The sequence below is a fragment of the Oryx dammah genome, unplaced genomic scaffold (genome assembly GCF_014754425.2).
Source record: "Oryx dammah isolate SB20612 unplaced genomic scaffold, SCBI_Odam_1.1 HiC_scaffold_2, whole genome shotgun sequence".
NCBI lineage: Eukaryota > Metazoa > Chordata > Mammalia > Artiodactyla > Bovidae > Oryx > Oryx dammah.
Window position 1 is genome coordinate 59,363,858 of NW_024070186.1, and position 12,193 is coordinate 59,376,050.

General features: G+C 41.9%; 1 protein-coding gene across 6 annotated transcripts in view; it reads right to left on the bottom strand.

Annotated features, from left to right (window-relative positions):
- MECOM (MDS1 and EVI1 complex locus) overlaps nt 1-12,193 on the bottom strand; it is a 631,434-nt gene that overhangs the window by 564,464 nt on the left and 54,777 nt on the right. The gene's annotated exons all lie outside the window — the stretch shown is intronic.

Consider the following 12,193-nt stretch of genomic DNA (forward strand, 5'->3'; position numbering starts at 1 on the left):
CACACACACACACACACACACACACACACACACACACACACACACACCAATCCCCCTGAGAGGATGCCGAGTACAGTTTGAAAACCACCAATTTAGTTCGTGCCTCACATTTCACAGATGAAAACCCGAGGTGGAGAGAGGTTAAGCGACTGGCCCAAGGTCATACTTCATTAATGATGGACTGGAAGAGCAACTCTGGCCAGGACTGATTTGCATTTGTGCCCTGAGCCCTGTGGAAGCAGCCAGGCAGAACACTGGACTGCAAGCCTGGACTTCTGCAGGGAGGGCCATCAGGGTGGTCAGAGTATGCAACTGGAGACACAGGGAATCAAGGAAATGTGACAGTCCCAGGCCGGCCTCTCTGAACCCCGAAAGGAGCCTGAGATTTGATTCCCCAGTGATCCAGAAGCAAGTTCCTCAACGGGCTGTCCGATGAAGGGGCCCTATAACATTTTAAGAGAGACACGGGAGGGACTTGCAAGGTACTCTTCCATCAGCTGCCCTCTAGAGGAAGTTGAAATAGTAACAGAGAAATTTAGCCCTGAAAAATGGGCACATGATGAAAGAAAATGAAGCTGTGGGACACTGAAGCTATAGAAACAAAGTCTCTGGGGATTTTCCTTCTCCCTTTTCCCCGACATGTCCCCAACCAACTCATCCTGGAGAGAGAATGAAATGGGTATCTTCTTCTGCTTAAATTGTATGGAGCCTGATCTTCAATAGTAGATACCACTGAGAAGCACATATAAATTCCCAGGCAGCATGATAAGAATGGCAGGTCAAAAACCCCAAAGGGAGCTTTAGCCAATTGTAGAAATGCCTAAAAGACAGGTTCATTTGCAGATTCCCAGACTCAAAGATACAATTCAGGAAAAGATGATGACGTATATTGCTTCCCATGTAACTTCCAACCAGTAGACCTAAACATACCCTTAAGCACCAGAGAGAATAAGTTAGCCCCACCCCTAAAGAACAAACTCTTTCAGCTGCTTTATGGAAGCTATCAAGTCCTTTACACATTTCTGAACTAGAAGAAAAATACACAAAGGGAAAAAGGCCGAGTTACATATTTTCAAACTCAGACACAGGCTAGCTTTTCTTCTTTTTTTCTCTAGGCATGGGGTCATAGACATCAACTCCAGGAGAGAGATGAAGTAATAAAATTTTCTCTGTTTCACCAAAATCCTGGGCATTAAAACTGGACAATATTGGAAGATGACAGTTTTTGCTAGACAATAAAAGTGAGCAAGACAGAAAGGGGGGGTGATGAGGATTGGAGAGAGGAGAGTGACAAGAGTGCTGTGTAATCAGGTGAATGTTGAGTCCAAGTTGCAGACTGATCTAGGTAACCTTGAGATGCCTATGGACCAAATCATCAACGTATTATTTGGTGTTATGGAACTTTGTACCCCTTTTCCTAGAAATGATCACATCCTAATGTTTATCACATTTTTTAAAGCAGAAGCCATGGATAACATGTGTAAGTAATTGTGGTAAAAGCTAGGTTTCATAAATGACATAGTGCACTTGATGCTGCAAGGAAAAGGGAAGCTCATTCCTTCTTCCAAATCCTGAGTGAAATATCATAGAGTGAGGGAGATGATTCTGTAAAGAAACCAGAGCAACCTGAAAGGGTGAACTTATTCCAATCAGGTGACAAGTGACTGGTAGGACCAGTTTAGGGGAGAAAAAAAGCCACTAAGCAGATGCCTCTGGTTAATATTTAATGTATTACCTATAGTATTCATAACCTTGATTGGAAATAAAACAATATACATTGTTTTAAACAATAAGCATGTTGATGTGTTGCTATATTCTGGCCTATTTATTTTATACATCAATTGTGTCAGTATTCAGACTAAGCTGCTATGACAAAGGGACCCCAAAATATAGTGGCTTTAACAAGAGAAATATGTCTACTCCTCATGTAACAGTCCAGAGCGGGGCAGGTAGGCAGCTCTGATCTGCAAGGTCATATAGGGTTCCAGATTCCTCCTCATTTTACTGCTTTTCCATTTCTTAGGGTGTTGTTCTCATTGATACAGTCAGAGCTGACTTACTACCATCAGTCTACTTTCCTGCCCATAGGAAGGGGGAAAAGAAAAAATGGTGAACAGGTAAGCCTCCTTTTCTAAACTACAGGTAATTTTTTATAATTTTAATGGTTTTATTTATTATTTTTATTCATTTATTTCTGGCTGTGCTGGGTCTTTGTTGCTGCTGGGGCTTTTCTCTAGTTGTGGCAAGCAGGGCTACTCTCTAGTTGCAATGCACAGGATTCTCATTGCAGCAGCTTCCCTTGTTGCAGAGCACGGGTTCTAGACAGTCGGGCTTCAGTAATTGGGGCATGTGGGCTCTGTAGTTGTGGCTCCCCAGCTCTAGAGAACAGGCTCAATAGCTGTGGTGAACGGACCTAGCTGCTCTGTGGCATGCGGGATCCTCCCAAATCAGGGATCGAACCCGTGTCTCCTATATTAGCAGGAGGATTATTTACCACTGAGCCACCAGGGAAGCCCTAAACTGCAGATAATTTAAACATGGTTCTGTTTACATTCCATGGGACAGAACCCTAATGGCAGGGCCATGTCTAACTCCAAGGGAGGCTGGAAATTAACTCATAACTGGATGATATGCTTAGCCAAAATTCAAGTGGTTGTGCTATTAAAAGGAGAAAGGAGACGAATAGATATTTGGAGACAGTTTGCAGTCTCCTCCATTTTACCTCATTTAGCCCTTTCAGCAATCCTATATTATAGTTTTTTATGAACATTATATCTGAGACCGTCAGTAATTTGCCGAAGCACCACTACAGGAAGTTGCAGAGGTGGAATTTAAACTCAAGTCCATCGGTCTCAAAACCCATTTTCAGTCTCCTATACCGTTTGCATGCATGCATGCTAAGTCGCTTCAGTCGTGTCCAACTCTTTGCAACCCTGTGGACTGTAGCCCATCAGGCTTCTCTGTCCATGAGAATTCTCCAGGCAAGAATACTGTAGTGGGTTGCCATGCCCTCCTCCAGGGCATCTTTCCAACTTAGGGATCAAACCCATGTCTCTTATGCCTCCTGCATTGGCAGGTCGGCTCTTTACCACTAGCAGCACCAGTCCTCCATGTACCTAATCCTAATGTACCTAATGTACCACCAGCCCTCCTAATGCACCATGGACCTAATCAATTTCACTCCAACAGACAAGGCATGTGGTAAGGAATAAAACTCATGCCCTGTGGCCTTTTCCTTAAAGCCAGGGCCTCTTAAGAAAATAGCAACACTAACAACTTTTTATAAGGAAAAGACTATCAAAAACTTTTTTCTTGAAAATAAAAGGTTGAGGGGAGAGGGACATAACAAGGAATTTATTAAAATACCACTATAAAAGACACTTGAAAGAATGGATTTTTTTTCTTACCACTCTAAGGCAATCTATTTTAGAGGTGTTGATCATGAATTGTACTGGTACGAATAAAAGGGCTCATATGGAATAACTTTCTTATTATTGAATATCTACCATCAGCTGCTGCAGGACAATCTAAAACAGCAATGGTCTGCTTTGGTGGGGTTGGTATATGTACACACACACACACACACACACACACACAGACACATATATCTTTATAAAATAGCATCACTGCATCCTCTTGATCTTAAATTCCTAGACACCTGAATGGATCTATGTCATGAGATAAATGCTTGTAGAATAAAAATTTATAGTCCTGCACATTCATTAAATTTGCCTAAGCATTTTCAAGAAAGGAAGGCTCTGCTTCGGGTAGGGGCTTTCCCCTCTTCCTTGCCCTCAAGTCAAGAGATATATGTTATAATCTACAGCTAGCTCCCTGGCAAATCTCCATTCTTTCCAACCTGACAGACTGTTTGTCAGTTAAACTCCCCCTGTCATGTATCCCCACCACTGCCAACTCATGCACGGAGACCTTCACTTTTACTGCTACCGCTTGCACCCTCTGCAACCTTTGTCATTGATCACTGATCCGATCCAGTGCCCACATGTTCTTCAAGTGCCTACACAAGTAATGAGGTACTTGTGGTGTAAAATTAAACTGTCAACTGTCAGCGATTGATAACCACAGTGAGAGCTGACCTAGAACACCTGCACCAATGGCCAAGACAGGTGTGACATGTTTGATCGCTGAGGCCTGCTAGTCAGTCTGACCCAGCGCTGTCCCTCCATGGACTCGCCCTGCATTTCAGCCCCCCAGCATCCCCGCATCCCGTGGCGAGCATCCCGAGGTGGCGGGCACCACTCTCACAGCCTACTCGGGCAGCTTGGTCCAAGTGGCCGTGAGAGAGCAGACCTCAAGCCAGCAGGTTGGTTTGAAAGAACATGGCTGAGAGGTTTTCAAAGGGGACTGCTGGAGTCAGCCTGGGGGTTTTTTTCTCCCACATTCTCGCCCCACCCCCCCCCACCAGTTTCCTCTGAAAGCAGGTCTCAGTGGCACACCATCCTCCTTCAACTGGACTTTCCAGACATGTGCCAGTGGCTGGCAGCAAGGCCTTCCCTTCAGGGCAGGCGCACGGCAGTCATTAAGAGTCTGGTGGAAGGATGACGAGGCCCTAATGGAACTGCCTTATGGCTCTGCGTATTTGCTTGAAGGCGTTTGAGTTGAACTGGCTCGCATTCTGCTAAAGCACCGTAAATGCAAGCTCTTCCTACTCCTATGTAATTGAATAACCAGCACGAAGAAAAAAAACATGTTCTGCTCTGACTATACTGTTTTTCGCCAACGTTGTTATGGCATTTCAACACAGTAAGTTTTTATTATTTAAATGTGAGAGATAGGATTTTTTTTTTAACCTTAAACAAAAATACACTTAAATACCTAAAACATCCTTTGTGGAAAATCTGAGAAGCGTGATGGATTCCCATCCCATTCCACCAGCCCACTCTCTCCAAACAGTTGCACTATATTAAGTTCATGTGATGAGAAGATAAAAATCTATTAACTTTCTGCTGACCTTATCGACACAGGAATCTCGGCAGACATTACAAAAGCCATATCTCTTCTGACTTTTACATCCAGAACCTCATGCTCCAAAGTCCCAAACCAAATGTAAAATCTTCATGATGAGTGAAACCCTGACACCAATTCAGATTCCCGGCTTTCTGGCTTGCAGTCGATGGAGGTTCCTCTGGGGCAATGAGGCTGGCCTTTACTTTGCATTTGACTTGAGGGGCTTTTTTTTTGCCATATGCTACTGGGGACTCTGAATCAAAACTATTTCATGAGGACCATATGTTACGAGAAATGCATGATGGAAAACGAACGGCAAGAAGTTGCCCCATATCACTGGGTGATGTATTACAAACATAATTAAATCTGAGTAATGCACAGTGTTATTTCAGTTAATCATTTCTTTTTTCAATGCAAGCAAGGAAAACGTAGTCTAATTTCCAAATGACATACCAAAGTCCAGATAAGCTAAAAGCGAATTGGTGGGAAAGGAGCAAAACCAGAGCTGGACAGTATTGTTTAAGCTTCTGTAAAATGTCTTGGTATATTTGAGATATGGCAATAGTAAGGTGACACACGAGAGACCATGTAAATAAGCGGTTTCAGACTCTACTCATTTTCCTTTCAAATCAACAGTGAATTCCAACCAGCCCCCTCTCACAAACAAGCAGCAAGTCAAAATACCACTTGTGTGTTGGTTGTTCAGAATTCAAGAGTACGTTTCCCTATAGAAATTTCATCCTCGGTATCTGTTAGGGGCCCAGGCTAACCCAGGAAGACCTATTCAGCCTAACTGTTTCTGAAATTTGGTACTTCCTCTCTACCTTTATGGCACTGCTTGGAGGGGGCATACAGAATTATTCAAGTCAACTCAGTTCATTTATTTGGTCCCTACTATATTCTCCCAGAATGCATTGATGACTGCATTTCCCCAAAGGGGATCCCAGTTTCATCTCCTCCCACATGAAGAAATCACGTGCCATTCTGAACCTTCAGAACATATTCTCTATACTCTCTTAATCACTTCTGATTAAGAGAGCTGAGCTAATTGCTGCTAACTAATTTCTTATTCCCCACATTCAAGCCCTGAATTTGGCAGGCTCTCAGTTCATATATGGGAATGGATGATTGAGTAAATAAAGGAATTCAATCTGTTGGGGTTGCCAAATATATTTTTTCCTCCATCAGCAGCTCTGGAAATCATGGTTGAAGAAGAGAGGAAGAGAATAAAATAATGATGATGCAAATGATGAGGATGATCATGACAATAGCAAATAGTATGTACTGTGTGTTTACCTAGAACATGCACCAGCCTGAGAGCTTTACAAGTCTTAATTAATACGGTCCTCACAACTCCTCTGGGTAGTAGATACTGTGTGCATCCCCATTTTACAGATGGGAATACTGTGCACAGCGACAGGAGGCAATTTTCCCAAGTTCACACCAATAGTGTATTAGACATTTCTGAACATCAGAAGTATATTTTCTAGATACATGTGTGTTAGTGGGAATATCTTCCTGCATTTTTCCATAATACAAAGCTCCCCTCTTCCTCTCTGAGGTGCATTAGAGAAGGAACTTCTCAGGTAAAATACTCCAGTTCTCATTCATGAACCTGAACATAAGCAAGGACCTTATCAGTCTCACTCACAGTAGCCTTAGTCTCTAGACCGACAGGTGTGCAACAGATGTTTGCTGGACGAATGAGTGAATGAGTCTGTTTGGGGTGATGATATAGCTAAAGATGGGGCTCTGGACTCAGGTTCCCACTGAGAGAGTCTTGCTTTACTAATCTCACAGGGAGAGTGTTACAAACATGCACAGTGACAAGAATCACCTGTGGAGCTGATAAACACCCCCTCTGGAGATTCTGAGCCAGAGACCAGAGGTCCAGGAATCTGTTTTTTGTTGATGTGCTGCTGCTGTGATCTGAGACATGCTTCAGGTGCTTCTGAGCTTGGGAACCCCTCCTCAAAGGGTATGGCTCTGGCTCTTAGGACACCACCTCCATGGCACTTACAGACATTTGTAAGTTCCCCAAGAGTGGCACACGTTGTCTCTGGGCACTGCTGCCATTTCTTCTAGAAAACCTATGCATTATGCTGGATTGCAATGCAGAATGGTGCCTTGCACTTCTGCCTTAGCTGACTTCTCTACACTGTTCTGCAGACCTCAACCAGGCCCAGGGAAGCTTCCATTCACATATTTCTTCCCCAGCTTTTTGCCCTTTCCAAGGCTGCGTCAGTGTCTGAATATATGAATGATGGAACAAACTTCAAGGGGGCAAAACAAGCAAGCCAGGAAGTTGTAAAGAAGGGGAGTGTTTCATTAACCTCACTTTGGAACTGCATGTAATGACATATGAAAACAATGACAAACAAATATATAAATAAATCGTGTTTCTATTGCTTTCCTTCTGACTTGAAGAACATTCTTATAGCAGCTAACCACCTCTGGGCCTCAGAATCATTATCCACCCTTTAAAAAATTATTTTATTTTCCTGAGTTATAATGGAATACTTTGTGACCTCAGTCACTAAAAGATTAACTTAGCCTTTCAGTTATCACTGTTTCTTTTTCTCATTCTCATTCTCCCTTCTTTATCCAGTCCAACAATCTATGCCCAGAAATCAGTAACGAATGACAATTTTGGTTGGGATAAAAGGAAAGTATAAAAAGATGCTAACCATCTAGATTCTCCTAGAATCTGGAACTTCCCTGGTGGCTCAGCTGATACAGAATCCACCTGCAATGCAGGAGACCTGGGTTTGATCCTTGGGTTGGGAAGATCCCCTGGAGAAGGGAACGGCTACCCACTCCAGTATTCTGGTCTGGAGAATTCCATGGAGGTCGCAAAGAGTCGGACTTGACTGAGAGACTTTAACTTTCAGAATCTAGAACAAGATTTCTAAATGTTGGTATTATTGAAATCTTGAGAAGGATACTTTTTTGTTGTGGCGACTGTCCTGTGCATTAGAAAACATCGAGCAGCATGCTGGCATCTACCCACAAAATGCCGACAGCAACCCTATCCCCTAGTAATGACGATCAGAAATGTCTCCAGAGAACAATATGGAGATGCCTTAAAAATCTAAAAACAGGGTTATTATTTGACCCTGCAATCCCACTCCTGGGCATATATCCAGAGAAGAACATGATCTGAAATGATATATGCACCCCAGTATTCATTGCAGCACTGTTTATGATAGCCAAGACTTGGAAACAAGCTAAATGTCCATCATCAGAGGAATGATTAAAGAAGATGTGGTACGTACACACAATGGAATATTACTCAGTCACTAAAGAATGAAATAATGCCATTTGCAGCAACATGGATAGACATAGACAGTGTCATCCTGACTGAAGTCAGACAGAGAAAGGAAAATATCATATGACATCTTTATATGCGGACTCTAAAAAGAAATGATACAGATGAACTTACTTACAAATCAAACGAGACTCACAGACTTAGAGAACAAACTTATGGTTGCCAAGGAGGAAAGGATGGAGGGAAGGGACAGTTAAGGAGTTTGGGATGTGCATGTACACACTGCTGTATTTAAAATGGATAACCAACTGTATAGTACATGGAAGGAGAAGGCGATGGCACCCCACTCCAGTACTCTTGCCTGGAGAATCCCAGGGAAGGGGGATCCTGGTGGGCTGCCATCTATGGGGTCACACAGAGTCGGACATGACTGAAGTGACTTAGCAGCAGCAGTACATGGAACACTGCTCAATGTTTTGTGGCAGCCTGGTTAGGAGGTGAGTTTGGGGGAGAAAGGATAAATGTATATTTAAGGCTAAGTCCCTTCACTGCTCACCTGAAACTATCACAACATTGTTAATCAGCTATAGCCAAATACAAAATTTAAAAAAAATTTTTAATGTCTCCAGATACTATCAAAATGTCCCAAGGGGATCACAACTGTCCCTAGTTGAGAAACACTGATCTAGAATGATTTTTAACACAGTATATTTTAACCTATTGATTGGCCAGAATTTGGTGCTATGTATAAAGATATATTAATCCATAAAGTTGCTTGAACATCAAGCAAAATTATAAACATAATTTTCAAAAGAACTGTTGATTCAAAAGGATCATGATTACTCTTTTAGGTTTGAGGTCTAGTGGACACCAGGAAGAAGCTGAAATGGAATCTGACATAGCTGAGATTTTACCCAAAAAATTCAACTGGGGAGACAACAGGGAAACTAACTAAAATATCTCACTTCTGGCAAAAACATCCAAAGTCTAATGCAGTTTGCCAACATCTTTGCCCCTGGGTTTTTTTTAACTTAAGGGTAGTTCAAGGGTAGTTTTAATCTGTATGTTCCCAGTTGCTATAATCTAAGAATCATCAAAATGCTGTTTTATAAGAGTATCTCCTAAGCTTTGATGTCCAAGAAGCCTGGGGGCCCTTTTTTATGTGCTTATTTTCTTTTGAACCAGGAAATTGTGTTTTGCCAAGAGCAAATGGAACTTGAGCCTCAAAAGATTTGAGTTCTGTTTGAAATGTAGTCCACACAAATTCTCCACAAGTTTGCAACTTGACAAAATACACGCTCTCGCTCGTCTTCCCTTCTCTTGGTTCTATTTTAAATCACAGTTAGCAAAATCCTATTTGCCTAAGGATTACTCCAGGAGAAAAAGAGCCACAAAGCCAAAAAGAAATTCTGACACAACAGCATTCTGTTGAATTCATGATGGTATGCTCTCTGAGGCAGGAGAAGATGAGAGAAGCTAAATGGTAAGAAGGGAGAGAAAAGGGAAGCGAGAAATCAAGTAAGTAACAACTTCTTGGACTTTACCCAGGACCAAATTCAGCAAACAAGATACTACATCAAAGTTAAGCTGTTTACATACTAGATGACCTGTCCATTTTTTTCCTTACCATTGATTTCCACAGTACAAAAATATTATTTCAGTGGCAAGGATGTAAACCTTATTCATAACAGGATTTCAACCACATCCTGAGAACGAAGCATCTCTTCAGATAGTGTGCCCTCATTTATATTGAAGGCATGCTGGTTTTATTTGTCAGTGTTTGTTGAGGGGGTCACAATATCAGGAAGCAGGAGATGGCTCATCAAAGCGTCTCTGCAAGCCCCCACTACTCATCAATTAGACAGTACCTTGTTTTTAACATCAGAGAGGAAATGCATCTCCTACAACCCATTGTTAGAAGCTTCCTTCTGTCTTTAAGCTTTTTGGAAGGAGCACTCAGGACTCGACTTCTTTTTTCCAATAGGTAATTGTCACTAATTAACACTCCAGTTGCATTCAAGAATGTGGACCCCATGACCCTGAGTAATCTGGGCCTGTATCTCTGGCCTTGGAGCAAGGACACTGGAGTCTCCCGACACTACCCACGGGGCCTGGTCACAGATACAAGGCTTCCCGCTGAGTTCCTGAGCTGGCCTCACTCTGCTTCAAAGCTTGTGAGTTCACTGGGGCAGCCTGACTTCAAGAACCATGTGGCATCTGGCCAGTGATTCCTGTCTGAGATGAGAAGGTCTCTTCTCTGAAGGTGTAGAAAGCTTTCTGCAGAAGCCCGGGCCTATGGTTGTAGTCATTCCACATCCATTCACTGGGCAACTGCCCTGTGCCAGGATCTCTCCCCAGCACTGAGGGGAATGAATAAAACAGAGTATCTGGTGGCAACAAACTAGGATCAAGCTCAGCCCCTCATCAAAATATCCTTCTAGGTATAACTAGACAAGTTAGTTTCCTTAGGAAGCCAGAATTGAAAGAGACACGTATACCTCAGTGTTCATCGCAGCACTGTTTATAATAGCCAGGACATGGAAGCAACCTCGATGTCCATCAGCAGATGAATGGGTAAGAAAGCTGTGGTACATATACACAATGGACTATTACTCAGCCATTAAAAAGAATACAGTTGAACCAGTTCTAATGAGGTAGATGAAACTGGAGCCTCTTATACAGAGTGAAGTAAGCCAGAAAGAAAAACACCAATACAGTATAATAACACATATATATGGAATTTAGAAAGATGGTAACAATAACCCTGTATGTGAGAGAGCAAAAGAGACACAGATGTATAGAACAGTCTTTTGGACTCTGAGGGAGAGGGCGAGGGTGGGATGATTTGGGAGAATGGCACTGAAACATGTATAATATATATGAAACGAATCGCCAGTCCAGGTTCGATGCAGGATACAGGATGCTCGGGGACTGATGCACTGGGATGACCCAAAGGGATGGTACGGGGAGGGAGGTGGGAGGGGAGTTCAGAATGGGGAACACGTGTACACTCGTGGCAGATTCATGTTGATGTATGGCAAAACCAATACAATATTGTAAAGTAATTAGCTTCCAATTAAAATAAATTTATATTTTTTAAAAAAAGTGTGACTTTCTAACTGATGAGCTTAATGTGGCAGCCTAGATGGAAGGGGAGTTTGGGGGAGAATGGATACATGTATATGTATGACTGAGTCCCTTTGCTGTTCACCTGAAACTATCACAACATTATCTATACTCCAATACAAAATAAAAAGTTTAAAACAAAACTGGTGAGCTTTTATATCCATTAATTCATCTCATTCCTCCATAAGATTCTTCATTTACCCTCCCTTCTCTTCCATTCCCTTAATTTCAAACTCTCCCTCTTTCTCTGTCTTTCTCTTTCACACACACAAACACACACATATACAAACACACTCAAACTAAAGCATAGGAAATTCTGATAAGCATATACTCACAATGACTTCAACTATATACATAGAATTCTATATCTGTATCTATATGTGTACATATACACACTGCTATAACTCCTATAACCCTCAATGAAGCACTAGATTATAGAGGATACCCATCCAATATTCCTCTTTCACTTAAAGTGAGCTTTATATTTCCTCTAGTAGTAAATCCTTCTGCAAAATCAAGGCTAAGAATTACCCTTGTGCATAAACACCACTGGATTCATTTCAAATCAATAAAAGCAATATGAACAAATGCCCAACATTATAAAAAGGAAAAGGAAACTGTAAACCTCAAAACAGATCATCAAAAGGCTTGGTGCTTATTTTGTAAAATAGCCTTCACGTTACCAATACCAGGTTCCCTTAGATAACTCTTCCTCATGTTTCTTTCAAATGTTTATAGCAGTTTGATTTCCATAGTTTAAGAACATACCACTGCTTGAAAAGTGAGGGATAACCATGTATTTTGTAATGCAGCTCTAAATGATAGAAACAG